Source organism: Octodon degus, unplaced genomic scaffold (genome assembly GCF_000260255.1).
Source record: "Octodon degus isolate 3935 unplaced genomic scaffold, OctDeg1.0 scaffold00014, whole genome shotgun sequence".
Classification (NCBI taxonomy): Eukaryota; Metazoa; Chordata; class Mammalia; order Rodentia; family Octodontidae; genus Octodon; species Octodon degus.
This window is the reverse complement of record NW_004524590.1, coordinates 19,167,213-19,188,761: the sequence shown is the minus strand read 5'-3', so window position 1 is coordinate 19,188,761 and position 21,549 is coordinate 19,167,213. Positions and strand designations below refer to the sequence as shown.

At 38.6% G+C, this 21,549-nt stretch overlaps 1 protein-coding gene and 1 non-coding gene across 6 annotated transcripts in view; one reads left to right on the top strand and one right to left on the bottom strand.

Annotated features, from left to right (window-relative positions):
* Nckap5 (NCK associated protein 5) overlaps positions 1–21,549 on the top strand; it is a 959,001-nt gene that overhangs the window by 347,414 nt on the left and 590,038 nt on the right. The window lies entirely within an intron of this gene.
* Positions 6,711–6,817, bottom strand: LOC111815328. The gene has a single exon (XR_002820034.1). It is a non-coding gene; the product is annotated as a U6 spliceosomal RNA (small nuclear RNA).

Genomic DNA, 21,549 nt, shown 5'->3' with positions numbered 1-21,549 from the left:
GGAAATCACTGCCATTTCCCTTTTAGCAAAGGACCCATTTCCTTACTGTGTGCCAACAGCTTTCTCAGGGTATATATGTAGCTCGCTCGCTCGCTCTTTCTTTCTTTTGTTTTTCTTTTTGACACAGGGGTTTCCTGTGTAGTTCAGGCTGGCCTTGAGTTCATTAAATAGCCCAGGATGGTTTTGATCTCACAGTGATCCTCCTGCCTCAGCCTTCCCAGAGGTGGGATTATAGCAATGCACCACAATGCTCAGCTATACCTGGTCTTCAGGACGAATTCTTGAGCTTCTTTGGACATTTGATCAATAATGCGACTATTAACTAGTAATAAAAACTGAGTGACCTTATGAGCCAAGAGATGGTAGTTACTGTGATGGTACATTTCTTAAAATTTTAGGGTCATTTTGCTAACATAAAGGAGCATTTTAAAGTATTTGTGAGTCATTCTAGAACATGAGATGAGACAAATGTGTGCTGAGGTAGCCACAGCAGAACGTAGGATGTGGTGGGGGAAGGGTGTTGGAGATCACTAACCCGTGGGGATTGGGAAAGATAGACACATGCAGCACACAAGGGAAGTGCACACCTGGGCTCAGCCACGCCTGTCTGCTTCCAGGTCACCGGGTTTCAGAATCAGCGGAGGTCTTCTCTGCTTCCAGGATGCATTTCTGCAAAGAAAAGACATATTCATGTGCTTGACTTGGCCATTTACAACTCAGGGATATAGTCTCACAATAAGTGCTTTGTGTGGCTTATTGGAATGTTTCCACCATATATGACGTGGGGTTCCCAGGGGGTTTTCCTTTAATTTAACGTGATGAGGGTGGGCACATAGGTGGGTGTTGGATATGGCATTTTAATTTAAAGTTGTAAAATTTGAAGGGATTGGGAAATTTTTATATGATTATAATTGAATGTTGAAAAATGTTAAGGGAATAAGAAATTAGCATCGGATGAAATTGCTCTATGCAAAAAGAATTTTTACCAGTTCAAAAGTTTTACATATATACCATTAATGAGATGATCAGAAAACAGTCATTAGTCTTACTAGAGCTAGGTTGGTATCATGACAGTTGTGTAGGAACGTGACAACTGTTAAGACAATTGACTTTAGTTGTACATATTTGTGGGGTACAGTGTGCTATTTCAAGATGCCTGTACAATGCATACTGATTACATGAAGGTAATTGATGTTTCCAACTCCTTATTGCTTTGAATTTGGAGCTCTCAAGCACCTTTCTTCCTGTTCATAAAATATCTAATAGGTTTTTGTGACCTATAATCATTCTGCTATTCTATAGAAAAAAAAAAAAAACAGAAACCAGAACTCACTATAATTCCCTTTTACTCGTATTCTTTTTTTTTAACTGAAATCCTTTTTTTCTATTAATTTTATATAGAAACAAATAGCAATGAGACAGTTTCAAAACTGATTAATAGGATAGCTTCAATAATTAATGCCTTGCATATTGTTGTCTTTGTAGTGGTTATTCATAGTAATAATCACTATTATACACTCCCAATGACTTTTTCTTAAACATCTACATGTGAGAAAGGACATGTAGAACTGAACTTGTGTAAGTGACTTATTTCACTGAAGAAATAAGTTCCATCCATTTTTCTGGAGATGATGTAGGATAATTCAATGAGAAAACATTGAATACAGTCCCTGCTCCATACTGTATTATTTCACACTTCTCAAGCAGGGCTGGGGCTTATTTGGTGTTTTAAATAAATGGAACACAATTTTAAAAAGCTATAAATAGTACATAGAATATAAAGGATTCAGTTTGTAAGGTCTCAAAATTTACTAGATAGATTGGGCAAGAAGAATTAGAATTTGAAAATGGTTGAATTGAAGTCCCATTCAGAGTTACTGAGTAGATGCTGGGCTGGGCTCCTTGGGAAATAGGGCAGCCAGAAAGAATAAACAACCCCTAAGACTTATGCACAACTGGAGAAGCTTCGGCTGTTTTCTGAATGTAGACTCTACATCACCAGTCTGTTTGTTCATTTATTCTGCACCTCCTCATACTTCAGTCTTCTTTGGCCCATATTCAAGCCTTTTCTTGCTCAATGAATTCTACAGAACTCTACTTTTAGAGGAATAATTTCCAAGCCTTTTTGATTGCAAATACTAAAAGAAATATGTTTTATGTTTCAACTGTATGCATATATGTGTTTATTTGTATTTAAATATGTACACATCACAAAGCCAAGAATTTCATGAGTGAATACTATACATTTGATGTATTGCAGGCAGAGGTAGGTGAGACGACCATTGTGTTGATGCTTCACTTGTTCGTCACATGCAGTCTGCACAGTCCTGAATAATACCTGTGTAGAGGACTCGGGTGTGACCTTCTGACATGCTTAAAGAATATTAGTTGCAGCATCCTAAAATGATTTTTATTTTATTATTTTTGTTTTATTCCTTGTCAGTGTACTATAACCCACAGTTTGAAGAGTCACTGGCATTGTGTGCTTTTCCTACTTTGGCCAGTGACTCTTCCCTATGTACCCGCCCCCCAGGACTTAATTTATGCAGGCTCCCTACTCCTCTCCTGAAACAGTCTCCTCCCAAGAATTACTCCCAGTGCTGCCTCCTGAGACTGGGAGTTCAGATGCTCTTCTGGCCTCTATTCTGGGCTCACACTTGCCTCTTCCATGGGGCCTTTCTTGATAATTTCAGGCCCTGACCATCATTCTTTCTCAATCCCTGTAGCACAGCTGTTGGAACATATGAGAGTGGACTGCCTTAGCATTATAATCATTTAGTGTCTGCTGTTTCTCTTTGTGTGTGTGCGTGTGTTAAATTAAATTTTAGCTCCTCTCTTTCTTTGAGCTATAAACTCTTGTTAAGTAGAGAAATTTTCCTATATCTATAAATGTTTTTATCATTACTAAAATACTGGTTGCAGTATAGGAAGTTGCTGAATGTGCTAATTGAAACTAATTGTGATGTATTGCCTGTAATGTGCTCATGTTTTTTCACTAATTTGTCTGGATTTAATAAAATTATATCATCTGTTCACTGAAAGTAGGGATGATGCCTTTAATTGTCCAAAACCATTTATTAAATTATTGCATGCATATAGAATTGCACACAAGTCAAAGGGTTGGCATGTTGATATGTCACAAACTGAAAACACCCATGTGGACAGAATTCAACTCAAAAAGGACCCAAGAATATACCTGTGACTTGTTTTAATTGCAATCAAATATTATTCTGATTTATGTTACCATAGAGTTTTATGAGCTTTTTAGGAGCAGTGATTCAATAGCTGTGTTTTGTTTTTTATCTCTTTTTTCAGTAAAAGTTGTAATTGTGATATTTACCTATGGTATTGCAAATAGATATAAATTGTTCTTGCTAGTGACTGTTTGTCTTGGTTACTTTTCTCTCTTTTCTGGGACAAAACACCCAACACACCCACTTAAGGAAGGGAAGAAGGTTTCTTTAGCTCACAGTTTGTGGAGGTTTCAAGTGCACACTTGGCTGGTTCCAAGACAGATTGACACATGGCAGAGGCAGTAGCTGATGTTTGCAATAGACAGCAAAAGAAAAGGGGTCCTAAGAGCAGCCAGAGCAAGCCTCTTCCCCTCGCATGTGTCATATGCAGGCTACCTGCCTCAAGTAATCCCAGAACTGGACCACAAATCAATCACAGACTGTAGAAGCCCACCCCCATTGGCTGCAGGCCGCCTTGACAGGACCTCTAGACACAAACCATAAAAGTGTATAATGTTCTATTAGCTGAACACACTATAGCTATTTATAAGTGGGTCATCATTGGGCAACTGAGTATTTCCTGATTCAGGCTTTTTGTGAAGCATGCTAGTACGAACACTCTTGTACATATTTTTGGCAATTGCTTTGTGGACCTTGAATAGACATCTGTGTGGCTATAGAAGATACTATCAAACAGTTCACCAAAATGGTCATACTCATTTACCCTCTACCAGCTGGGAATGAAGGCTTTATTTTCTCTGTGTTCTTGATCACAGATGCTTGTTATTTTCAAGTCCCTAATTGAGTATAGATACTGAAAATATATTATTCCATTTTGTGTCTTCTTAATTTTATTGAATTTGTCTTGCGGAAGAGATATTGTTAAGAGAGCCCATTTATCAGGTTTCACCTCTTAGTACTGTTTACTTCCCCTAAGAAGCCCTAGAGCTTACTCTAGTTGTCAAGATCTGCATTGTTTTGGTTTTGTTATTCAATAAAAGTTTTATTGTTGTCTATCATATTTAGAGTCCGTGAGGAATTAGTTTCTGGCTTGTTACAGTCCTTAAGAACTGGGTCCATTACTTCTCTGGTGATCCAGAATCTTATAGGAAGAGATCCTTGGTTCCCTGTTGCTTCCCTTGTCACTGCCCTTCTGGGGACCACTTAAGTAAACCATGGGTGCATCTGTTTCTGGATCTGCCTTTTGTTCCATGGGTCTATTAATGAAATATTTTTCCTTCAAAGGCACTGTCTTAATGCAGCACTTTATAATAGTTCTTGTATGTCCTGAGGCTCATTGTCCTTCTTTAGGACTGTGTTGGGTATCATAGATTTTAATGATTTCAGCATTATGTTTACTGTGCATAAAATAATGCTCTGTGCACAGTGCTCTATCAAGACATCATGTGAGACTGATGGGATGTTAAAGAGGAAGGTGATGATAAAGTAATGAGACAAATTTATGAATATTGGAAGATAAGTTATTCTGCTTTGACTTTTTGCAAAATTGAAAATTCCCTAATTTTTTGGATGTGGGGAAGGTCTTGTACAGACAAATAGATTGTGGGCGACAATAAAGATGGATTTAAGTTTGGCTTAACATCACGTATTTCCTGATTCAAATCCAAATTATCCATCAAATATGATCGCTCTAGTGAGCAAATGCCTGAGCTAAAGGTGGAGGATGCTTAGATAAGGTGACTGGGTTGAAAAATGAAGCTTCCAACAAGGGTAAGAGATAGTTTTATTTCATGTAGTTTGCAAGAAAGAAGACCGATGGACCTGGGCAAGATGGTTTCCATAGCTACTAGGCCGAGTCAAAAGCAAAAGCTGTGGAGGAAGCTCTTCCTAAGCTTTCTCCATTACATTATGATAGCTGCCAAGACAAGCATTGCCAGGAGCTTGCTATTCCATAAATGAAATGCTGGAAAATTCTTCAATCAAGTGGCTGTTAGAGGCAGACTTAAAATCCCATCACAGGTCCAAGATTTGACTAGACCTGCCTTTCTGTTCAATAACGATGCACACAAAGGTTCTGTCTCCAAGTACAACTCTGTGGAGCAGTGTCTTGCCCTGCACATAGAAACTCTGGTTTGTGAATTTAAAAATGGGGCCACTCTTACATTATAGAAGAACCCAGATTTTGCTATTTCCAGATTTTTTTTAAAAAGACGAATATGAAAAATGATTTCTCAAAGACCCAAGAAGTGGGTAGCTTGGATGTTTTAGTATAGTTTTGTCATCTAAAAATGTATTTAATATTTGAAAGAAACATTATGGTAAAGTCTTACTTTTTTTGTCTGTTTTGGGAAAGAAAGTACACACAGAAGATATATCATGTTACTCTAAATTTCGTGGTCACCTAACACAAATACTTGTGATCATCTGATCTTGTATACAATGTACACACTGTGTCATTTAAGACTGCCGTAAACAGCCTTCCCAGTAAAGATGTAGAAGGTGAAGATGAGGAAAGATACAGACTTTTTAGTTTTATTATTTACATATCTTTCAATTGAGAAGTAAGTATCTTGTAGTGTCTTTATGGTTTTCCAAGCATGATTTTCCATTTGTGTTTGTTTCAAAGCTGATCGAGCAAAGTGACTTCCAAAGATTGTATGAACTTGGTTAAGGATGCCCACCCCCTTAGCTGTATACACTAAATGCACTTAAGATACCCAGAGTCCAAGTAAGACATTTTTTATAATTTAATTAATCTTTTTACATAATTTTATTGAGAGACATATAGCAATGAGACAGTTTCAAATCAAATTGGTAGGACAGTTTCAATAATTAACACATTGCATACTCTCTTCCTAGTGGTTATTTGCCGTACAAGATGCAGACATGATATCCTATTTACAAACACTATTAGAACACCAAGTAAGACTTTTTAAATGGCAGGCCATTTTCCAATAATAGAGTGATTCCAGGGATAAATACAAATTGATTTTGCTTCGTATTCTCTCTGTTGTTTCTATTGTTTAGAAGAAACCAGAATGTTTAAACAAGTCAGATTCTGACAGCATTGCTATTTTTGAAACTGGATGAGTAATTCAGTAGAAACATTAAGCTGGTATGGTCTTGGTCATTTTTGTTTTTAATGCCCAAAACATCCCTACATACATATCATTCATCTCACCCTGCAGTTTATCTAGAAACCAACCTGGGGAAGACCTGCCAGACCAAACACTTTCCTGGAGTAAATGGAAAGCAAGAGACCTCCTCCTGTAAAGGGAGCCTTATGGCAGCGTAGATAAAAGTAAGGGAGGAGGGAAAGCCGTTTACAACTCAGAATGAGAAGAGAAGGGATCATCATAAACAACCATATCTCAAGTCTCTGGGAATTTCCCTTGGGAAATAATATCAGTCCCGGAGATACAACTTGTATCAACTGCTAAGTATGAGACAAATGCCTGTATTTATAAATACAAATTATATTTTGCAAACAAGATGTAAATAAGCCTTTTCTTTTTTTTAGATATGGAACACTTTACAAGTTTGTGTGTCATCCTTGCACAGGAGCCAGGCTAATCTTCTCTATGTCCTTCCAGTTTTAGTAGATGTGCTGCCTACGCGAGCACTGGATGTAAATAAATCTCCTTGGGGATGAGCCAAAAGTCATGCAAAAGCTAAAAGTCTTGATTTTGATAAAGTTTTAAGATATTTGGTGCTTCTCAAGTAGAGTACGACATGTCATTGTGTTTCTGTGAATTTTTTATTTTTAATTATTATTGCTGGGTAGTACACTTAAGTCGGAAATAAAACCCAAAAGAGGGCAGGAAAGAGAGTTCTTGACATTTAAAAGCAAACAATTTCTGGAATGAAGTTCCAGAAAATACCAATAGTTGTTTATAAGCAGTGTGGGAATCTTTTAAGCAAAGCCCCTGAACTTTGCTGAAACATCTCACTTGCTCTCTGAAAGTCAGTTTTTCTTTGCCTACCAGTTCCTGAATTGAAGTAGAAAATGAAGCCTCTGTCAAAGATTTTATTCTATAATAAGAAAATGTTAAGGTAAGAAAACTTAGAAACTCATGATGTTTCTTAAATACAACGAAGTTGTGTTGAAGTTATCTTTCATTAAAGTCAGTGTTGACAGGTTGGAGGCAAAGTGCAAAAACATAATGAAATGCTTTTCTATAAATTGAGATGAGTATTCTATCCTGAAGGAAAATAGAGTCCAAAGAGAAGAGTCCAGTATGTGTTCTGTAAATTGCATTATCAGAGTTTGCTTGAAGCATTCACGTAGTACTTTATACGGAGGTGGTTGGTGGTGCTGCCATATGCCAGCTTGGGTCTGGGCCAGAGAAGCATACAGGAAGGATTTGGCATTCCAGCCGTCCATTCCTGCCTGACAAAAAGCACTTTTTGTATGTGGGGTAAGTGCCCAAGTTATTTGTACACAATGGGAAGCTGAAATTTCATTTCCACATGAAATTAGTGAATAATGGCTTTCAGGACTCACTGAATAAGCATGCCCAAGACCCAGTCAGCATGCCAAGTCTGCTCAGATCGCTGGCCATCTGGATGAAAATAAATCAGTTATGCGGCTCCTGAAGGGCCATCGGAGTTAGGCTGTGGGGCAGGCTACGTGTCTGGATACTGGACTTTGCTTTGCATCAGGGTTTTGGTGTGTTATGTTCGTGATTCTGTGTCCCTTATACTGGCCACAGATGTGGGTGTGTGTTGATCTGCAACTGTAATTCTGTCATCTACCACATATCTGCCTTGTGTTTTTATCCGTTTACTTTTTTATACCAGTTCTCAAAATATTCCTAAATATTAACTTTAGATTGTAGGGTCTAGAAGAGTAGATTTTCTATATGTATGACTAAGATTATAAGTAAACAAACTATGACGCTAGACTTCAGTGATGAAATGTACAGTTTTTTTCCAAATTGTGATGTCACGGTCTCCTCCTTCAAAACTAGTTATAAAATGATGATTTTAGAAGATTTTATTTATTTATTACTTGGTGTAGTATAATTTTATAAGGCCATGTTTATTTAGTGTTAAATAGGAAAAGTTGGTAATTTGCCTACATACAATAATTAATGCTAGGATGTGGAAATCTAAGTGAAAGAAGTGATGGAAACATCCCTTACATAAGTGTGAATGTTCACAAAAATGGAACAAATGCACCAGCAAGATGTATAATTATTTTCTTTCAATGACTTCTGATTTAGCTTTTTTTTTAAGTTTTGGCAAAGTAGTATTTAGCTTTATTTAATGTGTTTTTGTTTTCTTTTATAGAAAAAAGTGCTTCGGAAGCACCAGTGAGATAGTTGGGCAGTCTAAGGACCTGCCTGGCAAGCACAAGGACTGGGGTTCGATCCCTGGTACCACATGCTGTGCTGGCCCCAGAACCTGGGGCACACCTGTGCCAGTCCCCAAAATCTGGCATGGTGGCACATGCCTGTAATCCCAGTGCTGGGGAGACTGAATGGAACTCTTTTTTTTTTCCTTGGTGGAACCGGGGATTGAACTCAGACCCTTACACTTGCCAAGGAAGTGCTTATTCCACTAATCCATCTCCCCAGCCCCTGGGGAGGCTGAGACAGGAGAATCACTATGAGTCTGAGTCCAAGCTGCATAGCAAAACCCTGTACCAAATAAACAAATAAAGATGAAAAAAAATATTTTTTAAAAAGAGCCAATAGGAAGAATTGAGATATTGTAGGATTTCCTGGGTTTGCTGGAATTCTTTAGTATGCTATTTTACGGGATAGTTTATTCAAAGTCCATTCTGAGCTCAGATGTGCTCTTATAAATCTGTTAGGGTCACATTCTGTTCTAAATAGGCCCTCAGCTGGAGTATGGCTGGCTGAGCTATTCGCTGAAACTATATTAGTTATAATAGGAGTTAGCTTGTAACTTTATAGTGTAAGCTATGCACATTCATTAATTTTGAGGCAGCTGCTCATTAAAAATTCTTTCTAGTAAACACAATAAGAAACTATATTTTGGGAGATGTCTACCCATGATATATTAAATGGATTTTGATAAATGAATTTTGCTGAGTGGAATAGCAGGTATGAAAACTTCCTATTTAGGAGAATGCGGCATGATCTTTTCAAGCAACCTTAAAATTTTTAACAATTTTAATTGTACATAATTATGCAGTATAGTGTGGTATTTTAACACATATATGCAATGTGTAGTAAGCAAATTAAGGTGAGCATATCCATTACCTCAAACCTTTATTTTATTTTTTGTGTTAGGAACAAAGTCCTATTTTGAGCCACTTCGAAATATGCAAAGAATATTGTCCACTATCATTGCCCACTTATTGTAGCTTTAAGTCTTTGCCTATTCACATACTCTTTTATTCCCTCTTCTCTCATAGCTTTCCCAGTCTCTGAAACCGCTATTCTGCTTATTATATCTACGAAATAGACATTTTAGCTTCCATATAAGTGAAAAAATTGCATCAGGCTTATTTTGATTTATGCACTAAGATTCCTCCATGTTGCTACAAATGACAGGATTTTATTTCTTGTCCATAGATGAATGAAGTTCCATGGTGTATATATGCCACATCTTCTTCACCTGTTTATCTGTTCGTGGACACCTAGCTTGATTTCGTAACTTGGCCACTGTGAATATTGCTACAACAAACAGCAGAGTGTGGGTTGGCACCCTGATTTCCGTCCCTTTGGGTTTACACTCAAAGTGAGATTGTTGATTCACATAGCAAGCAGTTCTACTTTGTATTCCTTGAGGAACCTTTATACTCTAGATTCTAATATAATTAACTGTAGAGTACTATTTTAAGGTCCTGTTTTAAATTATGGATTGTATGTGTAACACAAATACCTTAAAAAGTAAAGGAATTGGGGTTTATTATTAATCTGAAATTAAAAATGCATACATGGTGATACATAGACTGAAAGAAGTGGCAAGGGAGCTGGAGAAATTCCTTCTTCTATTCATCGTGCTTGACAATGAGAAAACTGAGACTAGAGAGGTTGTGATTTCTCAAAAACTGGTTACTTAGTGCAAAACTGGAGGGAGGGGCTTCACACCTCTCGCCTGCCTGCCTGCCTGCCTGCCTGCCTGGTGCCTGCCTGCCTGCCTGCCTGCCTGCCTGCCTGCCTTCCTTGTTTCCCTTCCTTCCTTGTTTCCCTTCCTCCTTCTCTCCTTCTTCAAAGTCTTCTGAGCTACATCCCCAGTCCTTTTAATTTATTTGTTTTCATTTTGAGACAGTTTTTCATTAAGTTGCTAAATTCCTAGGGTGGACTCAAATTTGTGATCTTCCAGCCTCAGTGGCCCAGAGTGCTGGGATTATAGCCACGCGCCACTACTCCCAAAGCACACAATAGGTTTTCCTGGAAGCATGTGTAGAAAAGCAAATGATAAGCCACTGCAGAAGCATTTGATCTGGAAGTAAGAATGAGTGTTTTCCTTTTGCAGTGTGCTCTGGGTGGAGTGCTCAGCAAGGGCTTGGAGTCTTTCCTAGGCTTAGTTTAAGGAGAGACTGCACAAGGGGGAGTGCTGCGTAGTAAGAGACACTCTGATCTGATTGAGAATATTTGCAACAAGAAAATTTCCTATCATAGAATTTCTAGTGTGCCTCATGTGGTTTATCTTCTCTTCATAATTTTAATGAAATTACACACTAAATTCAGTCCTTTTAAGACCTATGCTAAAATGTATTTCAGGGCCAGAGAGATGGCTCAGTAGAATAAACGCAAGGGCCTGAGTTCAATCGCTGGTTCCACCAATAAATGAATGAATGAATGAATGAATGAATGAATGAATGAATGAATGTATTTCAGTGTTTCCTTAGGTGCCAGTACCTCCAAAATGCTCATGAATTGACTTCATCAGCCTTGCGAAGATGTTCTTGGAACCATGACCTTGTAAAGGAGTTCTGGGAAGAATGCAGGTCATAGTTTTGATACCTGAGTTTTTGAGTTAATGTAGCACCTCATGCCTGTTTCCCTTCAGAGGGCTGCTGCTTGACACATGCTTTTTCTACACAAGTTTCCACAAGTCAGAATAAGGGGACCAAGGTCTGCACATGTTGGCATGAGTTTGCATGAGTTGAGGCTGTTACTTAGGTTCCCCAGTAGTGTTCTCCCAGAGAGCGCAGGACTGTGTGTGTCACCCGTGTAGGCAGAAATCTTCTCTCTGGTGCCTGTGGCTGCATTCTGGTGCGGGAGCAGGGGGATGCACACTGGAATAGAAGTGGGAGCAAGGTGTGCCGGAGACGCCTTGTATTTCTTAAGTTGTGATAACAACATGGCTGTCATTGCTTGCCAGAGAGTGAGCCATTCTCAACTGTGTGTAGTACAGAGGAGAGGCTTTCTTATGTTAAAAATAAACTCTCTCTTTTTTTGCTGAGCCAGCCAAAATGTATCTCCTACTCACACAGCAGAGCCTGTAACTGCTCAGGTCAGGGTGGACAGTGTTCCAGCACCCAGGACGGTGGAGACTGCCTTGTTCGTAATGCGATTGCCCAGGTTGCTCTTGTTCCTGTTCTTACCATTGTGCAAGAAGAGGGAAGCTGGATAAGGTCACCTGTGAAGGTTATTGAGGCCCACTCAGAAGGGTCACAAATGACTTCACTTGGATTTTATTGTCTGGAACTCTAGCTGCAGAGGACATGGGGGAATGTAGTTGATCTCTGTGTCCAGAAGAAGAGGAAATGGATTTTGGTAAATAGAATTACACAACTATACATATATAATTTATACCCTAGTATTATGTATGTACATAGTTTTATTATATGCATCATGTATGATATGTGTATTATATTGTGTGCTTTTGTGTGTACAGTATATGTTAAATATGCAAATAATATACGTATGCAGTCATAAATAAATAGCTATGTTTTAAGTCAATCATGAGAGTGACCTAGTGTTTTCCACACATTCTATCAATGTGATTCACTGTTTGTTTCTGAATGATTGAATCCCTTTTCACCCCCATCTTTGATGTCATGATCTAGTTCTTTTGTCATGTGGCTTAGGGCTAGAGATGTCTGGGCCTTTGTATTATTTCAGATTGTCATCACCATCTCCCTTGTGTCTAGAGGAGGGCACTAAGGCGGGAGGCATGGCTAGAACTAGATCTTCAAGATTTCCTTAAATGCAGCCAAGCCAGCTAGTCAGAGTGGGGATCCCAGCCTCCTGAGCCTTGGGCAGGAAGTACGCAGGAGCCTCTTTGAGCTACCTGCATCTTCATGTAACTGTGCTTCCCATGTGGCCACCAACCTATGATCACCCCATTCTCTCCTGAAGTATCTTCTTCACATCCCACTTTTGCTTCTCCTTAAGCTCCTAGAAAAGGGGGAGCAAGATATTGTATAGTCTGGGCCGTGAAGTAGCACAGCTAAAAATCCCAATATTTCTAAGCTTAGGCTTTTCTATCTTATCTCTAACAATCAATAAGGTGTATAATTCCTGTTAGATATTTAATCCTTGGGGGCTGGCAAGATAGCTCAGCAGACTAAAGCACCTACTTAGGCAAGTTTAGGCAAGTGCAGGAACTGCAGTTCAATGCCAGACACCATGTGCTGTGCCAGCTCTGCCCTGAGTTGGCGTGCATGCGTGCACACACACACACACACACACACACACACACACACACAGATATTTAATTCTCTTGCTGCATAATGTTAAAAATAAAAACTGTGATTATTCTTTTTACAGTGACCCCTCAAGTCTCATCAAACTACTCCATCCCATCACATCTGACTTCATACTAACCAGGGTCAAGTTAATAAAGGAACCCCAGAAGGACCCTTCCTGCTCAGGCTAACAGTCTCTTTTAAGGGTTATTTTCAAAATGTTGGCCTCAGTTCTAAAACATTTTTCTGCCTTTGCAATTACAATTTCAGTTGCACTTATCAGTGTGCACTGTATCTGTTTACATGCAGTATTGCCTGCAGAAAACAAGCTTCAGAAATATTATACTGTGCCTTTTGTTGGAGGATTTCAGGTGATAGTCCAGAGCATATTTCCAATAAATGCATGCAGAATTAATGAGTGTTGTCTGAGTAAACCAGCCAAACACAAATGGTTGGCTTTGAGGTCTTCATATGTTTTCTTAAATTTGTAAAACTTTTGGTTCTTATAATGTCACTTAGCCTTTTAGCATTATTTTGTACTTCTAATACTTGTCAAGCAAAGGTAAACCTCTGTCTAGGCTCTTGATTCTGAACCAATGAAATCTGAACTCTTGGCCTTCACCAAGAGTTACCATATTACACTATACATGATTTTTTAAATCTACCCCGATTTAAGAATATCATACTTTGTTATAATTAATGAACACACTGGTTTTTTGTTGTTCAAACTGAATAATACACAGAAGCTTTCTAAATTCTATAGTTGCAGTTAGTATGAGAATTTTATGGGTGAGTTTTTGCTCTTCTACAGGCCTAGTTTTAAAACTCTGCCTTGTCTGCTAGGACAGCTCTGTCCTCAAAACCTGTAGAGGTTTGACACTTTTCAGAAAGTTGCTGAAGTCTGAGCTGAGTTGCCAATTTAATGAGATTTGCTTGAAGAATTTATGAACACATGGTTGTGATTTTCTGATGAAGAGAGGCCATAGCATCTTTTCTGATATTAGCCTGTTCTAGAAAGCAGATACCTTCTGAGTGAAAATGATGTTACACTTACTGAATACTATAATGTTCCCCATTTCCCCTAGTACACTGGCATTAGTAATACATTGTAGTGAAGTTTTACTTGCCCTATCCTCTGCTCTGTGAAGTACAATAGATTAGAGGTTTATGTTTTTTTGTTTTTTTTTCTCAGACACTTAAGAGCACTGGTTTTGCTTGTAGGGAGACAGAAGTCCTCAGTGCTTACTTGTGCTTGTTTCTCTACCAGGATATTAACCTAAATTTCTTTAGAACAACTGGTGATATATATATATATGGAATTAGCTGAACCCTTTTCATTAGAAGAAACACAGCTCGGTTTCTGTGCACCACCAGTCACATTTTCATTAGCTGATAAAGATGAAGTCTTAAGTGTGTTTTATGGGCTTTTCTTTTCAAAGACACCTTATGTGGTTTGTTGTTTCATCAATATTGAACTCACAATAATTTATTATGCAGCTCTACAGCTTGGACTAATAATGATCCTCCTGTCTTAGCCTCCCCAGCACTGGGATTATAGGGCTGCACCATCACTTTGTTTCAGTGGCCATCCAGCATGGCATGCAGTACCAGGGCTTGAACCTAGGTCCTTGTGCATGCCAGGCAGGCACTTAGACCACTGAGCTATCTCCCCAGCCCTATATACACGCTTTAACCATAAGTACTCTCACACTTTTCTGTTTATGAACACTAGAAAAATCTTCAGCACTATGCTTGGGGCTTTTTTAATCAGTGAGGTCACCAATGAAAAGCACAGAGGTTAAAAACTGTGGCAATACATAGAACACAGATAGGGAGCCCGTTGAGAGAGAGAGTGGCAGAGCGTCCATGGTTTGACCTTGGCTGGGACCATGCACAATAGCACTTTCCATTTGGGCATCTGTGCGAGTCTGTAAGAGAATGCGGAAGGCGCCACGCATGCTGGCTTAAGGGTTAGAGAACGTGTTCAGTGACTCAGCTGGCTAATTCACAAATGTGGAATGTGTGAATAATGAGGGTGGACATATTATCACCTGAGACTGAGGTTGAGGAATCTGAAGCTCACTTCTGAAGAAACTTGAATTCAAAAAGTATCTCCTAATGACAGAGCTCCCATTACGCATGATAGTCAATGGGATGTAGTCTATCACTCCGGGCCAGGGCTGGCAAACCTGTGGCACACGTGCTGCAGCTGGCTGCTTGTTATCATTGAAAGATCTAAAAGGTTTGCCATCACTGCATGAGGCCGATGTCTCTAGTCATTAACTGCCTTACACATTTATATATTTATATAAATATTTTCTTAAGCATATATTGCTTACTGCATCTATGTTTATTCCTTTGTTCTTTCCTTAAATTTTACACTCCTCTAAAATGAAAAGCCAGTCTTTAAAACTTTACATAAGCAAATTTTGATGCCAAGTCTTCTTTTGCCTTTGTCTAGGACAAATTGTCATTGCCTAGAAAATTGTAAAGAATTTTGCTGCGCACAGGTGTCCCTTTCTGCACCATCTTCCTGGATTCTTGGCATCATCACTGATTTAATAATGTGTCTACAGAAAAGTAAAATTGCCATTAGTAGCCAACAGCTCACTGGGTTCCAAACAAATGATGCCTGTCGGTATGTTGTTTGGAGGAACATGGTGTCGTAAGTCAGAGTGTGAGCTGTTGTGTTAGATTTGGATCCCTCATCAGTCCAAAAGAGGAATTTGCATACATTTAATGACACTACATGTACAGTTATATGGGAGAGCAGCTGCCACAGTGATAGCTTTGTTTTTTTCTACCAAATTATCAGTGTAGCCTTTTGAAATATATCATTATGTTGTCATTTTATAAAGTTGTTTGTATTTAAATATAGTTAAGTATATATAAACTGAAAAAATAGGAAACATCAATATTCAATAATTTCAAGCCAACCGATTTTTCAAAATTTCCATCTATGTGTATCAGCAAAAACCAAAGTAGAACAAAAAGATGCTAGCCCCATTTCAGAATCATTTCATCTATAGAGTTCACACTAGCCATGCTTGCAACAACCATTGTTGTTTTTTATTCTTGTTTTGAAATTCTGTACCATATGTGTTGTGGTATGTCACTCTATTTCAGTCTTTGTTTTTGCTTTTGCTTCTGTTTTTACTCTTTAAAATTAAAAAAAAATAACAAAACAAACAAAAATGAGCATTGGTAAGATCACAGGCCAAAGTAGTATTTTCTAAGTTCTAGCATTTGGAGGTCAAGGATAATATGTGCCTTTCAAAATCTTTTGTCTTCTACTGACTTGCACACAATCAGTCAATGACATAATATTGAGAGAAGAGTTCCACGGCGCTGTGTGGTCAGCTGCCCTCTTTCTCTCTCAGCTGTTTCCTCAGCGTGTTCCTCGCACAGCCACACATTAGCTTGGGCCCACTTTGCTAGCACAGCAGGCTTTCTGGTGGGCAGCAGCTAGCCATTCTTGGGCTGACAGAAGAGGGAGGCGGTGGACTGAATAGATGCAGTCAGTGTGGCTCCTTCTGCAGGGGCTTATCTTGTTCACTGGTTGCTTTGTCATTGTTGTTGCTTTTAAAAAAACATTTCTTTTTCATCTGTGTGCTCAGATTATATAGAAAGAGACTTTTGCTATTGAGGTATATTCTTATCAGGATGTTTTTCTTCTATTCCATAAATAATGGTATTATTAGACATAAGATGAAGCTCTCTTGCAGTCAGTGCCAAAGGAAACAATACAATAGGCATGTGCAGTGGGGGGTTAGCTAGATAGAGGCACTATCTTGTTATTTTTCCTTGCCTTTAATCAATGCTGCATTCTCTTAAAACTTTCTTATCCATTTTTTGTGGACACTGTTTGTGAATTTCCTTCTTTTCTTTTTGTGACAGTGTTTCTTTTCCTTTAATTTATCAAGATGACACATACAGCAATCGCATTGTATTGTGGCTACAGATTCTCCATTCGCTAGTGTGTTTGTTCCTGAGTTTTCTTTCCTTCTAGACTAAGCAGGACATTTCTAGTCATTTTGCTTGTGAATGTATTTCATTTCTAACTTTGTTAGTAAGTTTAAAACTTTTTAATAAAATGGATTGAGCTCTTCCCTAAAGCGGAACCTCAGTGGTGTCTTCCTGCAATGGCATTCCCATCTGTAACAACCTGTTCTTTAGGATGAGTTGTGAGTAATATACCTTCCTTGTACTTAGGGGTCTGCAGAATCCTTTTCTCCATGTTTGCTTTCTCTTTTATCTTTTAGCCATGAGAACTTAGCCAAAGAGCAGAGGAAACAAGGCTTTTGCATTTCTAGAATGACAAAAGCTACGTTCAAATCTCACTTCCATCATTATCCACTAAGAATGTATATCTTTTCTTTACATATAGAGCTTGCCCCAAACATGTATGCATCAGGAAAAAAACTTTCATGAGTATTTTAGTACTAGATTTATTGAGACACCCTGGGATTAATACAGTTTCCCTCTGGCCTCTGCAATTATGAGAGGCGCTCAAGGTGGTGGCCATTTGCTTCCTGATACTTATTATGATGAACTGCTGAAGGTGTATTCATTGCTTTGGTGGACTATATAATTATAGGGGAAAGGATTTTCGCTAGCAGAAATGCAACGCTTTAGGGAATATCTTTCTTCTAGGGTTAGGAAAATGAATAAAATAAAATTAAAGAGAACAAACTTTTATCCATTTATACCTTCCATTTATTATACTATAACACTACTGTCTGGTTGATTAAAAATTTTTAGAGGTAATTAAAGTGAAAATGCAAGAGGTATCTTTTGGTTTTATTTGTCACTAGGAGGAGACAAAAGCAGCCATATGTGTATTTTAGTATTATTTTTTTTCTTTCTGAAGATTGTTAGTTCTGATAATCATGCTAATCCTGTTTCTCAGGGTGGATATCTAGTATGCATGCAAACCCCAGCTAAGAAACAAATAATACTTTCTCAGAATAAATAGCTGCTGTCTCTTTTCTACCTTAGTTCAGATAAGCCCTGATACTGACCCAGCCCTACAAACTAACTTCACATGTGAGTTTATGGGCCTGAACAAATCTACAAGATGTTGAGCAATAGTAGAATGAACTTGTGTATTGGTTATTTAACATGTTGATTAGTTATTTTTCGTATTTCCTTATATTCCCCTCTTTAAAAAAAACAATCAATTCCAGAAAGAGTTTGACCCTAGAGATGGTGATTCTGTCTTAATCAATAGTTTACTATTTTGACATGTTTTTTTTCTCAGAAAGATAAGCAATCACCTTGTGCCTCCCTTTCCTCTTTCTTAAAATAAGAGTATAAGTGTCTGAAATCTCTCAGGGCTGCTGCTGTAGTTGTCTGTGCTTTCTAAGCTTGTTTGTATGCAGCTTCAGTAAATCTTTCTGGTGAGCACTAGTGGTCTCAATTTCTGCCATTTCAACACATATATACCATTCTTCACTAGACTCCCCCGAAGACAAGTGTGGAGAACATGAATTGGCAAGGCGTCTTTCCATACATTTTTCCACATTGCCAAATAAGACTCTCTATGTCATGGTAGGTCCCCCGCTCTGTGCTAAGCTATTCTCACTGTGGGTCCCAGGCCAGCCTCCCTGAAACTTGCTGATTATATTGAGAGGTGAGAACATGATATATCTCTTCATGGTATAATAGGAGAAATTACAGATTTCTCATATTTGTGCTTCATTGATCAAAGCAAGTCATAGGCCAAGTTGGCTATCAGTGGATAGGGAAACATAATCACTTGCCAGGTGTGTGTATGTGTGTGCATGTCTGTGTGCATACACACAAATATATATATATAGCTACCCACTAGCACAGGGTAGGTGACCTTTCCCAGGTCAGTAAGCTGGTAAAGGAATGGCCTAGATTCTTAGAGCACATTGGCTGGCTCCAGAGTTGTGTTTACCTTCTGTTCTTCTCTTCAGAAGGGGGAAATAAAATGGATTTTGAGAGCTTCCTATGAAATTCATGTATATTTTTTAGCATTGGTATTACTTGAGCAACCAAATACAGTGTAAAAGTCCTAACTCACACAAGAATCACATTAACACTTAGCTTTAAGCTAAACTTGAGCTTGTGGAGCCCAGGCGCCTTGTCTAAATTCTGACACTCAACAGCTTTGTGACCTCCAGGAAGCCACTTGTCTCTGTGCATCTTAACTTTTGGTTATCTGTGAAATGGTGATAATTAGAGTACCTGTCTCAGTTTTGGGGTGAAGATTAAGTGAGTTAACACCCACCTATGAAGTCCTAGGAATAAAGGCTCCGTGAGTGTTAATTATCATTCTTATTCTCCTCCGTCTTAAGTATACTCAAGTGTATGCGAAGGACCGCTGCTCACCACTTCAGCCATCAGGAAAGAAGGGCATCCATCATCCTTCAGAAAGTGGCATTTTATTGGCTGTTTGTCAGAAACACTCACTGCTTACCTTTCCCTTTTCCTTCTGAGATACGAAGATGTTCTCCTTCCTTGGTCCCTCCCTCCCACGTCCTTCCCACCTCCCTCCTGTCTCCTTCCCTCTCTCTGAAACAGGCGATAATTATCAATGCTTAGATTTATATGTGTATAAACAAAAAGTTTACAATAACCTGTTTTGACAGAGTTGCTTTCCCTGGTTGTTGTGCTGCTGTTATTCTCCAATAACTTTTGTTCTTGTCACTCTTCTGTTTTCTTAATAACCTTACTTCTACTGAGAGGATTATAGACGATTATTTATCTAAGATTGTTGCAAAAATCTCCTTCAAATTTTGCCTACTATAATAAGTGTATGCAAAATGTCCTAATTCAGAAATCCAAATTGCAAAAAGTTACAGACTTTAAGAGTGTCCCAACGAGGGCCAGCCAGATAGCTCAGTGGACTAAAGCACCTGCGTAGGCAGAGTGCAGTGGCTGGGGTTCAATCCCTGGTGTGCTGTGCTGGCCCCGCCCCCGGGGCACACTGAGACCATGATTGCCACTGGGTGCAGTGGCATGTGCCTGTAATCCCAGCACTTGGGAGACTGAACAAAGGCGGAAGACCCTGTATACCCTGTCCTAAATATATAAAAGAAAAAAAAAAGAATGTCCCAGGTAGATTTTCAGATTAGGGATGCTCAACTACTAAAGTCTGTGCATCTATTTAAAATGTGGAAAACTCTGGTCCTTTCCATCAACCAGCAGAAGTGCACAGTACAGTTGTTCATACCATCCTGCCTACATACATAGATAACTCTCTTTCCCCCGCTCCATCTCCTGTCCTTCTCCTTACTCGGTAACTCTTTCCTTTTGAATAAGTTCATTCCATGTTCCCAGTATCTATACTTAATTTGTTTTGTCTCCTTTTTTCAATTATTTGCACTTTTTCCTTTAATTTATTATATATTTCTTTCTTTTGTTCTTCTTTGAATTTTACATGCCTGTATATGGTAACATGAACAACCAGTTGGAAAACAACAATATGTATTCAACAAATACTGTGAAATTCATATTACTTTATTAAGTGAAATTCCGTATCACTTATGAATTTTTCTGTTCTAATTCTAAAATAAAGTAAAATATGGAAAACATTTGAAATACCATTAGCCCCATGCATTTCAGAAAAGGGCTATGAATTCTGTATTACATATTTCATATGTTCATTTTTTATCTCTTAAATATAAAGGTCTTCACCTTCCTTTTTTTCTCTAAAGATTCTCATTATTGACTACTTTTTATTTTCCTGCTATAAGAATGCTTAGATATTAATTAAACATGATACACAGTGGGTCCCAACTAGGTTATTAATAAAGAATATGGGGAAATATAAATTTATTTTTCCTCTAGATTCTTTGAAAAGTTCCTATATCTTTTCAAATTCTATTGGTATTTTGAAGAATGGGAAGGTCAGAAGAAGGAGAGGAGGCAGCTTCTGGGCCTGTGTCCTGAGAGCGGCCCTGGAGCAGTAACACTGCACACGCCGCAGGAGCCTGCGCACGGCAGCTCTTAGGGGACAACTTTATGTACAGATGCTCAGGATAAATTAAATATTCTGATATGGAAGCAGTGAGAAAATAAAAATAAAGAAGCATCTCAGTTGCTTTCTGTGTATTTTGGAGCAATAAGGAACGTGGTCAGTATGTCTCGAAGTCACTATGGCATGAAGAAAGCAAGATAAGGTGCTCAATGCCAGTTAAATATTTTAACTTGGAACCTCCAGCAGAATTAATCCAATTAAAATGCCTGCAAAGATTACTGAGTTAAAAAATTAGTTCAGTTTTGCTATTGGTCCAAAGAAGCATATAAAAATAGTTTCAAAGAAAAGGCAATGTTGGTTTCTCTCAGAACATCCTCCAAGCTGAAAGTGAAAGGAGAGTTTCTAACATGCTGCCGAGTGACCTTGTCTCCCAGACCAGAGTGCTTCCATCCAGCATGTGAGCCTCACTCAAACTATCAATCCAGGTCTTATTCTGGGGATTATAAGATGTGGAACTGTTGAGGGGGCAGAAGCCTCAGAGCTCACCTAGGGCATCAGGGAAGCGTGTAGAGAAGAGGGTTATGCATGCTTCCTGCAGAAGGGCCAGCTTCTTCTTCTTTTTTTTTTTCCCACTTTTTTGTGACCAGCCCAGCCCACCCTGGGGTTAGGGCTGGCACAGCATGTGATGCCAGGGATCAAACCGGTCCCTGGACATTTGCCTAAACTTGCCTAAGCAGGCATTTTATACCACTGAGCTATCTTGCTGGTCCTCTCCTTTTTTTTTTTTTTTTTTT